This window comes from Asparagus officinalis, chromosome 3 (assembly GCF_001876935.1).
Source record: "Asparagus officinalis chromosome 3, Aspof.V1, whole genome shotgun sequence".
NCBI lineage: Eukaryota > Viridiplantae > Streptophyta > Magnoliopsida > Asparagales > Asparagaceae > Asparagus > Asparagus officinalis.
Genome location: NC_033796.1, coordinates 8,746,947 through 8,764,612, shown reverse-complemented (window position 1 = coordinate 8,764,612; position 17,666 = coordinate 8,746,947). Strand labels below are relative to the sequence as shown.

The window sequence follows — 17,666 nt, the reverse complement described above, 5'->3', positions numbered from 1 at the left end:
GGAACAGGTAGGAAATGATCGACGACGACGAAGTTCAAGCAAACGACGAAAGAGACAGTTTTCTGCATCGCGGTCGACGCCAATGGCGCGGGGTCGACCAGACGTCGTGCACAGCTGGGTGCACAGGCTAGGAGCTCATCGCGGTCGACCCATGGCGCTCGGTGCGACCGCAAAAGTCCGAGCAAGCCCAGACTGGCGGACAGCATCACGGTCGACCGCACATGGCGCTGCGTCGACCGCCCAAAGTCCAGAGAGCTCGATCAGGAATAGGATTCGTCGCGGTCGACCGCACGGTGCGGCGGTCGACCGAGTATCTCTCTCTTTCGAATCTCACCTGGGCTACGCCTCCAGCTCCGCCCGCGACGACATCGATCTCGTCGGAGCTCCTCGCCAGCGCTCCTCATCGGAAATGAGGTTTGATCTTCACCCTCATTCTAACAAGAAAGGGGTATTTTAGGGGTTTTTTCTTAAAAGGGGACCATATAGACACGTAGTGCTACATATTTGGGAGATTGGGTTTAAAGACAAATATATAAATTAGTTATTTAGGTTTATAAAAATAAATAAAACTACTTGGGTTCAAACACAGATCAGAGTAAAGCTTTGGGTTTAAAAGGAAAAACCTCCAATAGAAAATAACTGGAGTCGTCCGTGTATGCACGAGCACTAACATTGGCGAGGTTTCTTCTTAATCTTAATTTTCCAGATTAGGAGAGCAAACTCCATCTGATTGAGTTTAGTGCCCTGTTGTGTTTTTGACTAATCACAATGATGAAGCTGCTATTACGAATGGTATTAGTTTATAGTAGTTAATTTTATGAATGCTTAACTTTTCAATTAATGTTGCTTAATAATTGTTAATTTGTAACGTTTGTTATCGTTTTTGTTGGTTATATGTGGTTGCCTATTTCTATTCTCAGCTTTAATAGTTAACCCATATGTTTACTTAAATTGATAAACTTCTTATATTTTTATAAAATAATATTTTAGTTATAATAGTTAAAACTTTAAAATATGTGTATTAAAATCACTTGCTTTTTTTTATCGATCTGTAAGCTGCAGTTTCTATTGATCATCTCCAAAAAGATTCTACATATGTGTAATAAATTTGTAATGTTATTCGGTTTTTTTTATCAGTAAGTTTCAATTTTTAGATGTAAAATTCTTATATTTTTATAAAATATATTTCAGCTTTTATTAAAATCGCTTGCTTCTTTCTATTACAATAAGAACATGGTTTTATAATTATATAAGAACTTAATTTAACAAAATTTCGTTGCATCGAATCCTATTAAATTAAACTTTAATTGGAATATTTTCGATAAAAGAATTCAGATGATATTGATGAGGGAGGGTATGTGATCAGGAGAGAAACTGATGTGAATTAAGTTCATAAACAATTAATTATTAATCGGAGTGCCCATGACGTCATGGGCACTCCGATTATAAAAATGCATATTACTTGTACGTAGTTGAATAATTCAATATTATAAAAATGCATATTACTTGTACGTAGTTGAATAATTTTCATATCCGTCGGCTTCTCTCCCAATGGTAGGTATAGATCCTTCTGATAGAGGTAGTCTTCCATCTGCATCTTCCAGAACCCGAAGTTTGTTCCATCAAACTTCTCAATCTTGGATATCTCCTTCTTAGATCCCATGTTTCTGACCTCAAATCGCTCGCGCCGAACCTGGTCGCTCTGATACCACTTGTTGGGGATGCACAACCCCCCTGATGCGATTTGGAAATAGAGATTTAGGAGAGAAGAGAGAAAATCAAACAATCTCAAACACACAAGATTTACGTGGTTCGCTTCTCAATGTGAGAAACTACGTCCACGGCCGCCGCAGGAGAAAAATTCACTATTTTTCGTCTCTTTACATCATGCCCTAATCAACCCTTTTATAGACTTAAGGGTTTAACCAATAAAAAAGAAAACAGAACAAAACAGGTTAAAATTCGAAACTGGGCCAAAACCCGACTCCGGTCGACCGCCGCACCACGTGCGGTCGACCGCGACGAATCCTATTCCTAATCGAGCTCTCTGGACTTTGGGCGGTCGACCGCAGCGCCATGTGCGATCGACCGCGAAGCTGACTGCAGACTGGGCTTGCTCTCTGGACTTTTGCCGGTCGACCGCAGCGCCATGCTCGGTCGACCGCGATGAGCTCCTGGCCTGTGCACCCAGCTGTGCACGACGTCGGTCGACCGCCGCGCCATGGCCGGTCGACCGCGATGCAGAAAACTGTCTCCTTCATCGTTTTGGAAGAGAATAAAGAAAATTTGACTTTGATTCCTTTGATCTCGATTACAACTTGATTACAAAAGAGAGGAAAACGAATTTGGTTTTTCCCTTTGTTTAAAATTGGGTTCTTCTCGGTAGCGATGGAATGCCTCCTTCAATTGCTCGCGTTGAATTTGCTCTCCGTTGACGATCCGACTGTCTCTCTCTCGTGGGAACAATGAACTTCTGTGGAAAGTTTGTTAACTCTGAATGAGTTTTTTTTTAAGAACTCTGAACGAGTTTGAACTCTGTGAGTAGAGTTGTTGGAACCGAAAATTCGGTTAATGATCAAGCTGTCATTCTGTTGCTGACGAATCCCCTCAGATTTGATCCTCTGAGATTGATTCAAAAATCCTATCTTTAAGGATTTCGCTGCCGCCAAATCTCCAAACCCGAGTGGTTTTGATCCTTGCTAAATCTCCTCTTTTCAAAGAGCCAGCCGCCAGCCTTTATCTGTTTTAGAACTGAAAAATCTCCAACCTGTACGGTTTAGATCTTTAGAATCCAACCTGTGTGGTTCAGATGCCAAAAATCCAACCTTGCTGCCAATTCTCAGATCCAAAAAATCCAGCCAAAATCCCCCGCCGCGCCCGGAACTCAGTTGAGTTTATCCATATTTATAGGGAATTAAGGGGTGTAGCCGCCCCCTTAATTCTCTCCATAATGGGGTGTAACCGCCCCCAAATTGTGGGAAATGGTTTTAGAACCGTTCAGCTCATGTTGAATGAGTCAAACAATGCCCACGTTGGCGTTCAGGATCCTAACTCCACATTTTAGACTGGAGACGCGGAGTTGGGTACCCGCAGGGCGTAGAAAAACGCGAGGGTTGACCTTGGCGTTTTTGATGTTGTGACGCGGGGTTCGACCTTGGCGTTTTGATGTTGTAACGCGGGTTCGACCTCGGCGTTTTGATGTTGTAACGCGGGTTTCGACCTGGCGTTTTGCATGTTTGTTACGCGGGGTTCGACCTTGGGTTTTGATGTTGAAACACGGGGAGGACCTCCGCGTCTTGCCTTGCAGAGATTATCACCAAGTAATCTCTTTTTGTCATAGCGTTGCAAAGATCATTGTCTTGTAATCTTCGTCTTGGCTCCTTGAGAATATGGAGGTCGTCAGATTGTAACTCCCGATGTTGATTGTGAAGGCTGTTGAAGTAGAGCTTCCATCAGTTGTCGTAGGTCGTCAGATTGTAACCTTCAGCAATCTACGCGAATCTTCAGATTACAGCCTTCTGAAGTCGTCAGATTGTAACTTCCATCATCGCGGTGTTGATGGGGATAAGCTATCTATTGTGATTTTTAGACAGCCTACACATACATGGCGGTACATAAGGCTTCCGATGGCTGAAGCATAAGGAACCTTAGCCATGTAATCTTTCTCTTCATCAGTCTCGGGGCACTGCTCCTTAGTCAATCTGAAATGACTAGTAACGGTGTGTTGACGGCCTTAGCACCACTCATCCCGAATCTCTCAAGCACCCGTCGAATATACTCCGCCTGAGATAGTCGTAGTGTGCCTAAGAGTTTGTCTCTGCTGATCTTCATTCCCAATATTCTGCTTCGCTGCGCCTAGGTCCTTCATGTCAAACTCACTCAACAGCTGCTTATTCGTCTTTGATCTCTTTCATGTCTGAGCCGGCCACAAGCATGTCGTCGACATATAGGAGCAGGATGATGTAACTCTTGTCAAACTCTTTGACAAAACAACAATGATCAGCATTGCACCTGGAGTAGCCGTTCCTGTGTCATAAATCCATCGAACTTTTTGTACCATTGCTTGGAGCTTGTTTTAGGCCGTACAAGCTCTTCTTCAATCTGCATACCATCTCTCTTTTCCTTCTGAGTAAACCCTCTGGCTGCTGCATATATATCTCTTCCTCTAGATCACCGTGGAGGAAAGCTTGTCTTTACATCTAGCTGCTCGAGATGTAGATCTTCAGCGTGTAACAATACTCAGGACTGTTCTGATGGTAGTCAGTTTGACTACTGAGAGAAGATTTCTTTGTAATCAACTCCTCTTCTCTCTGCTGAAATCCTTTAACCACCAATCTGGCCTTGTATCTCTTGAACCATCATATTCCTCTTTGATTCTGTACACCCATTTATTGCTCAAGGCCTTTTTCCCGTTGGTAGCTTCGCAATTTCCCATGTATTGTTGGTGTCAAGGATTTATTTTATCTTTCATGGCGAGCTCCCACTTGCTCGCATCATCCACTCGAAGAGCCTCATCATAACTTTCTGGCTCTCCACCATCACTCAAAGTAGGTAATTGAGATGAGCTCTTAGCTGTAGTGATGGATACTTAGGATTGGTTGGGAACTCTAGCTGACCGCCTCAACTCTCTAACGGGCGAAACAGTCTCTCCATCTTCATCTGCCCCTCTGAAGTGGTCTCATCATCATCTCTTCTTCTTCATTAGAACTAGCTTCGGGATTGCCTCACCTGAGGCATAATCAGACTCGAATATGTAGGATCACTTGCATCGAGCTAGTGGGCTGAACTGCATCACGGTCTTTGAGTAGACTGATTCGTTAAGACCACATCCCTGCTTCTGATGATTTCTTGTTCTGCTCATCAGAACTTGTATCCAAACTCATCGCCGCCATAGCCAAAAAGAAACATTTAAGGACTTTAGGATTCGAGTTTGCTTCTAGCATGATCACTCAGATGTACATATGAAACACATCCAAATACTCTCAGGTGAGAAAGGTTTACCTGCTTTCCACACATACTTCTTCAGGTATTTGTGCTCCAAAGGCACGGATGGTCCCCGGTTGATCAAGTAGGCGCTGTGTTGACTGCTTCTGCCAGAATTGCTTTGAAAAACCTGCTTGTAACCGCATACTTCTGTCTCTCTCAGTCAATGTTCTGTTCATGCGTTCTGCTACGCCATTCTGCTGGGGTGTACCTGGCACTGTCCTCTCTAATCTAATGCCGCTGTCATAACAGAACTTCTTGAACTCTGAGTCTTCATACTCGCCGCCGTTGTCAGAACGAAGCTTCTTGATCTTCAAACCGGTCTCGTTCTCAACCATAGCCTTCCATCGCTTGAAGACTTAAACACTTCTGATTTGTTTCATGAAATAGACCCAAGTCTTCCTCGAGTGATCATCTATAAAGGTCACGAAATATAACCTTCCTGCCGGTGGATGGAACTGATGCTGGGCCCCACACATCTGTGTGAACTAACTCAAGCTTCTCTCTTTAGGAGTTCTGTCAACCCTTTTGAAGCTTATTCTCTTTGTTTCCCTAGAATGCAGCTTTCAATAGGTCAATATCAGCCGATCTCAAACCTGGTAACTCCCGTTCGATTGCATAACCTTTAGGCCTTTGCTAATCATGTGACCTAGCCTCTGGTGCCACAAAATTGGGTCTTCACTGCCTTCAGCCACTGCAATGGAACCTCGTGCATCTATCGTCATGTAGAGAGATCCCGTCTTCGTACCACGGGGCAATAACACATGGATCCTTTGTACATTCCATGTATCACATGCAAAGGTTGATACGTATCCCTCTCTTTCGCCAATTGTCTATGGAAATCAGATTTTTCCTCAAGCTAGGAACATGCTCTCACATCACTCAGCTTCCATGTAGACCCATTGAGCTTGATTTGCACGACTCCTTTGCCAACAATATCACAAGCTGATCATCACAAGATAGACTTTTTTAGGTTTCCTGAATATAGTTCTCAAATAAATCTCTATTTGAGGTAGCATTAAACAAGCTCCTGAATCCAGCACCCACGATTCAGTTTTGCTCTCCAACGAACATTAGGGCATCATCTGATTCTCCTGAGGGCACGTTCGCTTCAGTCTTGTTTTCCTTATCCTTCTTGGGTTCTCGCGCACTGATTCTCATAGTGGCCAAACTTGCCACAATTCCAGCAATCGATCTCCTTCTTGCCCTTACGGTTCCTGGACTTTGGCTTCGTCCTCGAGTTAGATCTTCCTCGGCTACTCCTCTATTTCTGTTTCTGTTTCTTCCTCTGCCCTCAAATTCAAGGCCGCACTGAATTAGAAATCCCTTCCTCTTGTCTTCTTATTTCCTCAGTTAATCATGTCACCACTCTGAAAACTTCAGTTTGATTTGCCACATGATCCGTTTGATCGAGATAACGTACCTTCAACTGTTGGCAATTGACCAAGTATCAAGAGGGCTTGGATTTCATCGTCAAACTGAATATTGACCGAATTTAATTATCCGTGATCTCGTTAAACTCGTTCAGGTGTTCCTTGAATTTCTGGCTCTCGGACATCCTCAAATTAAACAGCTTTTTAATGAGATGTACCTTATTCCGCGCAGAGGGCTGCTCATACATACTGGACAACGCCGCATGAGATCCACCGTCGTATTCTGATTCTTGATGTTGAACGCTACTGATTTAGACAGGTCAACCTGATCGCCTCAAGGCCTTTCGATCCAATAGCTTCCAATCCGCATCTTCATATCGTCGGCTTCTCTCCCAATGGTAGGTATAAATCCTTTGATAGAGGTAGTCCTCCATCTGCATCTTCCAGAACCGAAGTTTGTTCCATCAAACTTCTCAATCTTGGATGTTTCCTTCTCAAATCCATGTCATCTGACCTCAAATCGCTCGCACCGACCTGTCGCTCTGATACCACTTGTTGGGGATGCACAATCCCTGATGCCGATTTGGAAATAGAGATTTAGGAGAAAGAGAGAAAATCAAACAATCTCAAACACACAGATTTACGTGTTCGCTTCTCAATGTGAGAAACTACGTCCACGGCCGCCGCAGGAGAAAATTTCATATTTTTTTGTCTCTTTACATCATGCCCTAATCAACCCTTTTATAGACTTAAGGGTTTAACAATAAAAAAGAAACAGAACAAAACAGGTTAAAATTCGAAACTGGGCCAAACCGACTCCGGTCGACCGCCGTACCACGTGCGGTCGACCGCGACGAATCCTATTCCTGATCAAGGCTCTCTGGACTTTGGGTCGGTTCGACCGCAGCGTCATGTGCGGTCGACCGCGAAGCTGACTGTAGACTGGCTTGCTCTCTGGACTTTGCCGGTCGACCGCAGCGCCATGCTCGGTCGACCGCCGATGAGCTCCTGGCCTGTGCACCCAGCTGTGCATGCGTCCGTCGACCGCCGCGCCATTGCGGTCGACCGCGATGCAGAAAACTGTCTCCTTCGTCGTTTTTTCTTGAACTTCTCCATCGTCGATCTTGTTCCAACTTTGTTCCTCCTCTCTTCTGAAGTATAGGGCATGCTTGATAGTTAGGCTTCACATAGCCTAACAAGGAGTAATAAAAATTAATAACTTTTTTGATTTATACATAAAACTAAAATGTACACTCGTCTCATATATAGTACACTTGTCTCATATATAATTAACTCGGTAGTGTGGATAACAACATTTTCTCTAAAATTTATGATGAAATTTATTTCTCAACACAACGCATAAATTCATAAACACCAATTATAAGGTAATACATATTTACTTCCCACTACAAGATATCATAAAAAGATATAGAGTTTTACTTTAACACAATAATAATGAGAAGCAAATAATATATAGTCTTTATCAATTGCGTTAATGACGCATTAAAGAGATATCTACCATCGGATATTGCTTGACTTTGGAGTTAATTTATTCATTGATCGAAAGGAACATACATAGATGCCTTTATGATGCACAATTAGTGCAATAGACCAAAGCCAATTGATTCATTCTCCGTTTATGTGACCATTTTTAGTTGATCAAGTAAGCCAACCAAGTGTTTCTTCCAAACACTATGTGTCCATAACCGAACGCCTCCCTCGAACACCGGCGACCATAGAATCTCACAAACACCAACCGGCGAGTCAAGATCTCGGCGGTGGGCCATGATGTGCATGGGTGCACCCCATCCGTAGTCAACATCATAAACTCCAAGACGCCTCCAATCAGATACACCGAGTGTCAGATATGAGAGCTCAATTTCCAGCGCCTCCTTGTCGAACCCATGACTCAAACAAGCCGAGCATCTATCGATGGTCCTCCGCTTGGCATCTTGAACCATTTTCGCTAACTCCGGTAATGTTGCTTCACCAACAAACGCAGCAGTATTTGGTCACGGACCAAGTGATGCAGCGTTTCCGTAGTAGCCACCACTACAATATCTGTGCTGTATTGGCCCATCATGTATTGATCTCATGTTCATAGGAAATATGAGAGTAACATCTGTACGAGGCCTTAGGTTAATTGCCCTTGTGCGTAATTGCAAACCAATGCGGCTTGGATTTCGAAAGTGGAGCATTTCTTCCAATTTCCTTCATAAACTTATTCTTCAGCTTGTTGATTTGCTCTGGAGAGAGATCTATTACGTGCTGTTCCAAAATCATTAAAAAAACTTTGGGCCCGTGTGCTAATGAGAATGGTGAAAGTGAATTCTGAGGGTCGATGATGGATTCTCTAACCAAATTGGTTTTTGTCATGGTTGAGGAAGGCTCGCAGAGATTTCGCCAACAGCATTCATGAATTGGGCGAGCCCGGCCTGCCATTCAAAAATGCATGATGAATTTATGCCTACTGTAAACCACACATTTTGAACTGTGTAACCTAGGAAGGAAAAAGACTTGAAGAATAGATAATAATATGGAAAATGATGAAATAGGAATGCTTACAAAGCTTTGGTCTTATTGGAGTTTACATTAAGTTACTTATATAAATAGCTTAGAAATGCAACTTATATATATAATTAAGACCCTGAGAATAGCCAATTGGCAATGATATACATACACACTCACACTTCAAAAGCGATAAGGTGTTTGTGAAAATATTGCATAAACATAATTTTAAACACTAGGCATAAATTTAGCAATAATTTAAAATGACCAACTACACATAAGTTTAACTATCTAAAAATAGATAAGATAATTTTGAAATATATAAGGTACTTATTTTTGGTATATATATGATATAAAAACTACAATAATTAAGCAGAAATTTCTTTCAAAAAGCATCCTCGGATTGCTTATAAAAACACCTTGTTGAGAGGCCCAGCAACTCTAATAAGCATACAAACTTGTTTTTAATACTCTCCAGCCCTCCTCATTATATAGTTAGACAGTTAAGAGACTGCAAATACGAAATAACGTACTACATATGATAGCCAACGGTCTTGTGAAAAGTTTCCGCTACATCAACATGCATGCATTGCATAACACAAAGTGAATACTATTGTTAGTTAACAACCTATGTGAGAGAATCCGCTTGAGAAAACACACACAGAGAAATTTCGGGGTGGCAAACAGGTAAACCCGACCCAATTTAGGGGTGGCAAATAGGTCAATCGGACCCGACCCACATATGAATTTTGATCCGACACGTATGATATTGATCTGATCTGACCCAACTAATAATTGGGTCAACCTATTTATTAAACGAGTTATCCATACCTGACCCTAGCGACCCATTTATATATTAGTTTTATAATTAATGCGACTTATTTTATGTAGATAAAGTCCATGGTCAAAGTTTTCATGATCCTATTTATCATCATAGATTTTGAATTGTTAGAGGTTTAGATATTTTGAGGGTGTGTTTTGTAAGTTTTAAAAGTTTTAGAGTGTTTTCTACAAATATCATTTTCTTCGGGGACTTTTTCTAACTTATAAACTTTTTAGTCTTTGTAAGTTTTCATTTTTCAGATTTTAACATTTTCTGGGTGTGTTTTTATAAATTTTGAAAGTTGAGGATTAGATGATAAATGTGTTAAAAGTTAAACGGATCAACTGATTGACCCATTTATGACCCGATTAGTAAGTGAGTTCTTTGGATCGACTCATTTATAACCATACCCATTTATAATAGTTGGCTCGGTTCGGGTCAGTAGGTCCTGTCACAAATTGCCACCCCTAAGAGAGTTGCCTTTCTTAGCGGGGGGGGGCGGGGGGGGGCTGCTAAGTACCTGCATCAGGAAAATTGGTTGGTGCTTCTCTACATCTGTTGGAAGAAGTTGCTCTGCCGGAATCACAAGTGGAGGCGGATCAACGAAGTGGTTAACATCCTCAAGGCTACAATCCGCTGATGCCTCAACGAAACCAATACCTCCATTATCGGTACAGTCGACCTCAAGATTTCCATGCTCTGATCTTCTCAATCTTCCAGCTACAGGATAGTAGGGAACCAGGGCTCTAGAAAGCGCTTCCTTTATGACCTTTGCAGGTTCTCGTCCATGGCGATATACGTGCACCGTCTGCTCGTACGTGTTAAAGTAGGGCCTGTTGTCGGTGGCTGAGAGAGGAAGACTACCCGAAGGCGTCGGCTCTGAAGGGCTGACGAGCTGAGGTGCGTTTCTCGTCACGCTAAACCTCCTCATGATCGATAGAACATTGTTTCTTGTTCGAGGTTGAGCCATATTCCCATTGAAGGCAGCTAGAACTGTGGCCACCATCTTTTTGGAATCAAGGGGAACGAGGCTTTTGTGGTATAGTACTCCGTACAGTATTGCACCGTGTACTGTTTGTGTGTAGAAGTATGATCCTGCGAGCCTTACATTTATAGTACTGAGAAATCCTAAATGCGAACAATAATTGAAATCGGGTGGAAACAGTTAATGGAACGAAAGTCAATATAATTGAATACTCAATTTGCACCCGAGGTATCCATGACTAACTTACGTAGGTGTCAACCTCAATAAAGTACATATACCATGTGATTTGCGTGTTTAATTAGAAACAAGTTTCCATGTATCGGTAAGCTGAATCCATTCTCAATAAATTTGGAATAATGACTGACCAAATATGACCGACGATATTGTTGGGGGCGCGATACGTCCACACCGCCACGGAAGCTAATTAACCCCGAGAGAAAAAATAATCTTAGCTAGAGTTTAAGCCAAACTCAAACTAACCAATACAAGCAATAAATGACTACACAGATAAAACAGTAAGTATATGAGACGAGACAACAAATTTATGTGGTTCGGCAAACTTGACTACGTCCACGGGAACCGCACAAATAATTTCTTATTTAACCACAAGAAATTACAAAGCTTGTAAAAGAGAGAATCTCTAACTTGAGATCTCTCACAACAATAACTCTTCACTGTAGTAAATATTTACTACAGGACTGTGCAATTTTTCTTCATCAAAAAATTCACTTCTCAATTGACCTTGAGAAGAGCCGCCACAACAGAGGTGAGAAAACGCCTCTAGAAAAATCGTGAGTGAGCTGCACCCATGATCTTGTGAACAAGGTTTGCCTTTTTATAGGGAAACCCTAGGTCACGTTCAGCCACGAGTTCCAGCTGGCTATAGCTGACATCCAATACATGCGACTTTGATCTCCATCAGGCGAGATCCACGCCCAACATGCAAGTTTCCTCGACTTGCCTCCTCGCTCGCAGGCGACTTTGATTCGAGCAGGCGAGCTCCCCTCACCTCAGCAACAGGCGAGTATCCATCTCCAGGCGACGCCTCATCCAGATGAGTTAGAGCTCCACCATCATCAGCAACAGGCGAGCTCGCCCGCCATCACCAGTCCTCGTCGCCCCTCTGAGTTAGAGCTCCACCATCATCAGCAACAGGCGAGCTCGCCCGCCATCACCAGTCCTCGTCGCCCCTCGTCGTCGCCGTCGAGGGCTCTGCCATCGCCGTCGAGCTCCGATCTCCGACGTGATCACCGTCGAGGTAAGTTCTTCTACAATTCTCCACCCCGTCCATCATTTGATAAACCTCAAATTGGGGACGAACACCAGAAGAACACCGCGAACGCCAAACAGGCTAAAACCAGGCCAAACCAGCTGCGTCACTATACCGCAGCTGCCTACGTACCCTCCATCGGGATCAAGCTAACCGTAGTTCTGCAATTGCCCTCTTGGGTAGATCAACACGGGCTAATATGAAGCAAATCCAAGCAATGCTGGAACTTACTACTTGTCACCACCTTGGTTAATGTTTTCGCTGAAAGTTGCCTTCATGGTTGAATTTATTATAATTCTGATCGTTTACAAAGAATTCAAATATTCAATAAAAGAAGGAAATAAAAGTTACAACTCTCTCGAAAATAACACAAGATCCGTCGTCGTTTCTTGTTTGCGTGGGTTTTTGGCCGGTGACGGAGACATCGATATCCGTGGACTACCTGACAATCAGATCAGATCCGAAACTCCGTCGATTCGTGAAGGAATCTAGAGGCAGAAGCGTTTATCTTGATAACGGCGAGATAATTGCTCTTCTTAGGATTATCACAACGGGATAAACCTAAGGAACGGATACGGGTGATGTAGATATGAAGAAGCTTTCTCTCCTGTGTTGAAGAACTCGATCAATCTTTAATCCGGCAGGGCTTCGCCAATTCTCCAAAATTCCAGATCTGAAAAAATGAGGCCATGAGGCTGTATTTATAGGCTCCAAGGAAGTCCGGGTGGTTAAAACTGCATAACGACCGCTTTTTAGGTCTGGAGACACCCTTAGGTGTCTCAGCAAGGCCGAGACACCTTGGGGTGTCTCGGTTGGGCCGAGACACCCTACGGTGTCTCAACTCAGCTGAGACTCTTCTTTTTGCATACTCGTTCGTTTCCGCCGTAACTTCTTCATTCGGGCTCGGATTCGAGCGATTAAAAGTGCGTTGGAAAGCCGGCTAGGAGTCCTATGAGCTCCAATGATTTAGTCCTTGTGAATTAAACTGGGATACGAGCGGTGTTTCACCTTTTGTAAGCAACGCAGGGTCAATCAATCCGTATCTTCGTTATTCTGAAATCCCGTTATTTTACGTAGTTCGTCGATTCACTTTGAGCGTTCATCGATATCAATCAGGCTTCTGTGACTTAGATAGTGACGTTCATCATCTTTTCTTAGCACCAAGTTGTTCGTGGCGACCTATAAGTAATTTTTGATGCCTACAGATACCCCCTCCAAAGCGTTCCAGCCTCGTTTCTTTTATAGAAGAGGCTGGGATACTTTGGATGTGATTGGTCCAGCCTTCGGTCGGTGTAAAGGACCTGTAGTTAGCTTTAATTCTTGACTCCTTCGATTTTCACTCTATTCGATACTTTGACGAATAGCTGAAGTCCTTTTGGCGCTGCGTTTATCGTCTGGCCGTCGTCGGAGTCTCGAATCTAAAACCAATGAGTTGAGTTTAGCTCGTGTCATTGAGCTGACTTAGAACTGACTATCTCCGTCGCATTGATTTTTTTCATTGCAACGCGTTGACTGGCGTCGACCTAGGGTTACGCGTTGACCTAGGGTTTCGGATCACCCGATGTTGACTTTTTCATCGCAACGCTTTGACTGGCGTTGACCTAGGGTTACGCGTTGACCGATGTTGACCTTAGGGTTTCGGATCACCCGATGTTGACCTTTTCATCCCAACGCTTTGACAGGCGTTGACCGGCATTGACCTTAGGGTTTAGATCGTCATGCGTTGACTTTTATCGAAATATCCAATAACCGACAAAAATGAGCGAAATTCGGGTTTGAAAAGCGCATCCGGGACTCAAACTAGGCTGAGACATCAGTGGGTGTCTTGGCCTTGGCCGAGACACTTGTCTCTTTCTCCCCCTTTTTGTCTCTTGTGGTGTGTGCTTTCCCCCTCTTTCATATTTTCAAAAGGGAATCCTTTTCCCCCCTAAACTCTCTCTTCTTCCTCCTCTTATCCAAATTAACACCATGGTTTCTTTTTGTTGATGAACTCTAAACCCATTAGAACTCTTCTCTTTAAAACCCCTCCACCTTCTCCTCATAAATTCGAATTTTGTACTCCTCTCTTGGCCGAAAATATTCTCCCCTCAGGGCTAGGGTTTTTTCTTCATCTTCAAGCTCAAGGGAAACTTCTTGATTTGGGTAAGTTTTCCTTCAAAACTCCCTCCTTTTTTAAGAAAGATTGCAACTTTGTGCTTATGATGGTGGTATGACATAAATTTATATACCAAGGTCATAGCTTTTTGTTCTCATGAGTTGGGTTTTATGAAAAAGATGGGATATTGATGATGGGTTGTGTGTATGGACCAAAATTTGGGGAGTTTTATGCAATAAATGCAATATGGCCGAATTTTAGGGACTTTTATGCAAAAGTGGACTGAAATTTGAGGATTTTTTTGCAAAAATGGGCTTAAATTTAGGACTGAAATTTTCCACCTATTTGGCCAAACTTTAGGGGGTGTTTTCATACAAAAGAATCAACATTGTAGAGGGGTTTAATTGTGAAAAGCAACCAAATATTGTAGAGGGTTTATTTGCAAAATTGCTAAAATTTTGGGGCTGAAATTTCAAGAGTTTGGACCACGACCCCATGACTAAGAATTTGAGAGGAGTATGTGCAAACCAAACCGAAATTTGTAGGGGTTTATTTGCAAAATTTGCCAAAGAAGTGCTGCAGTGGCTTAGGATTCTTTTAACTCTCTGAATATTGCCTATACAATCTCTAAGAATGATTGAAACCAAGGCAATATCAGAAACTCTCTTTTTCTAAACACTTAGCATGAAAATCTGGAAAATTAGAGAGTGAATATGCACAAAATGTTTGATCTTGCAAGTGCAAAACTTGGTTGTTGTTTTCTGATGTTTAAACCTATTTATAGCCTCTGAAATGACATAATTTTAAACCCAATTAACGTCCACAAAACGGCTATAAACAGTCACTTATTTTAAACCTGAAATCTGGAAAAACTGCTTTTGTAGTCGACTACAAGTCATAGTAGTCGACTACACTGAGTCTAAACAGACTCTGTGAAGTCAGAAAATTGCTTAGTAGTCGACTACAAGGCATAGTAGTCGACTACACTGTAAACTCAGATTCTGGAATTTTTCTGTTTAGTATTTTGACTATAACTTTCTCATCCGATATCGGAATGAGGTGATTTAAGATTTGTTGGAAAGTTCTTGAAGAGACCTACAACTTTGATCTTTTGAGTTTTTCCAGATTCTAATTGTTAAGGGGTGTAAATGAAATGTTTTAAGACTCACCCAATATTTATAAACTCTAATGGCTAACATAGGGGATTTCTATTGTTAACCAACACACTAAGCATGTGTTAGTGTGTTCTAACACTATGTGTGTGCATGTGTGTGAGTGATCAAGGCTTGTACAAATTTCTAAGCAAAGAAAATATAAAATTACATTTTGACAATAAAGTATATCTTCTTCTTTGCTTCATTTTGCCTTGAACTCATCTATGTCTTGAGTATCTCTTTGAATATAATTGTTGATATAGCTCTGATACTGCAAAACAAATGTTAGCACATAATACACACAACATATAATATTTGTTATCATCAAAACAAACTAATCTTGGGGTCAAGATTCCTAACATTCTCCCCCTTTTTGATGATGACAAATATATGTTATTAAGATATAAAAATTTTAATCCTCCTGCATGAAATCATTAAATAAAATCTTTTACTCCCCCTGCATCAAAGCATTAGTAAAAAATTTAAAATTTTCTATATAACTCCCCCTTTGTCATTAGCAAAAAGAAATAAACATAATTCTAGTTAAATTTTTATTTTCTCGGGTACCTTAATAAAAATATTAAGCACTTTGGTACCCTTTTATATTATATCATTAGGATTAGCCCTTAGGAATCCAAATCCACTTGGAATTTGGTTTCCATTTATTAACATAAGTGTAATTCTTTGAATTGCAAACTTCATACATATAAGATGAAATATAATCATTCCTATCATGAATATTCAAATTCTTAGGAATCCATATATACTTATTTTGTTTAGCATGAATATTCTTATTATTATTCTTCAAAACATAATCATTCTTTATAAAATACTTAGGAACAAATCCAATGCCAAAATGATTGTTTGAAGATTTTTGAAATGAGAGCAAATTATTCAAATTCTCTTTACTTTTATTGAATTTACTAACATTCAAACATATATCATCATATTTTAATTTAATAGAAGAAATATCTTTATCTAAAACATTAATGTGAATTTTTAAATCATTGCATTCTGATTTTAGATAAACATTCTCATTAGTCAAAATATAATTTTCTTTAAGCAATGATTTATTTTCCTCTTTCAATTCAATTACTTGAGAATTAGAAATAGTAGAAGAATTAAAATCAGAAATTTCTTCAAGTAATCTTTTATTTTCACCTTTAAAAAAATTATGTGAAGCCTTTAATCTCAAAAATGTTTCATATAATTCATTGAAAGTATCTAATAATTCTTCATTATTGCATACCTCATCTTCTTGTGCCATGAAGCACATGTGAGTGGATTCCTCTTTTTGTTCTTTCATTTTGAATAACTCAAACCTGTGCACAAGAACAGATATTTTAGATTCTTTAACTTTATTTGTACATTCGTGTGTTACCTCTAATGTATGCCAAATTTGATGGGCTGAATTACAAGTAGACACGCGATTGAACTCGTTCTTGTCCAAAGCACAAAATAGAGCATTCATTGCTTTTGAGTCCAAATTCACTTTAGTCCTTTGAACAACTGACCATTCGGTATATGGAGTGGTTGGCTTTGTGAATTCGGTCTCTACAATGTTCCAAAGGTCGTAGCCAAGAGATTGGAGGTAGATCTTCATCCGACACTTCCAATAGTTGTAGTTCGTGCCATCGAATAGAGGTGGTCGCTGTGTGGAATATCCCTCTTTGAATTGTGATGTATTTATTGATGACATCTTTCACCTTGCTCTGATACCAAATGTAGGGTCCTGTTTTGCTTATGTATACCAAGTGTAGGATCGTGACCCTTAAGAATAGAGTGCGCTCTTATAAAATTCTGCGGAATCTTTACCCTTAAACACTAGAGGGTAAGTTTACAAAGTAGATTATAAATTGCAAAGAAAGAATGACAATATCAGAAAATGAACATCACAAACACAAGCATGTATACTGGTTCCACCTCCCCGGTGTACATCCAGTCCCCAAGCAAATCCCGCTTGAGAGTTTTCACTGTGATTTTGAAACCTTACAAAATCAAAAGCAAACCTGACCAATTTGCAAGACCATGCAAATTGCAACACCAATTAACAAGACCATGCCAATTGCCACCTAATCTCTTGGTTTAGAGATTGGGTGGCAATTGGCATGGTCTTGTCAATTGGTGTTATAATTTGCATGGTCTTGCAAATTAGTCAGGTTTGCTTTTGGTTTTGTAAGGTTTCAAAATCATAGTGGAAACTCTCAAGCAGGATTTGCTTGGGGACTGGATGTACACCGGGGAGGTGGAACCAATATACATGCTTGTGTTTGTGATGTTTATTTTCTGATATTGTCATTCTTTCTTTGTAATTTATAATCTACTTTGCAAACTCACCCTCTAGTGTTTAAGGGTAAAGCTTCCGTAGAATTTTATAAGAGCGCACTCTATTCTTAAGGGTCACGATCCTACACTTGGTATACATAAGCAAAACAGGACCCTACAGGGTTTATTTGCAAAATTAGCCTAGATTGT

At 41.1% G+C, this 17,666-nt stretch overlaps 2 pseudogenes; both read right to left on the bottom strand.

The window, feature by feature from the left end:
• Positions 1-17,666, bottom strand: part of LOC109832872 — an 89,902-nt pseudogene that overhangs the window by 27,282 nt on the left and 44,954 nt on the right.
• LOC109834581 lies at positions 7,771-10,782 on the bottom strand (annotated as a pseudogene).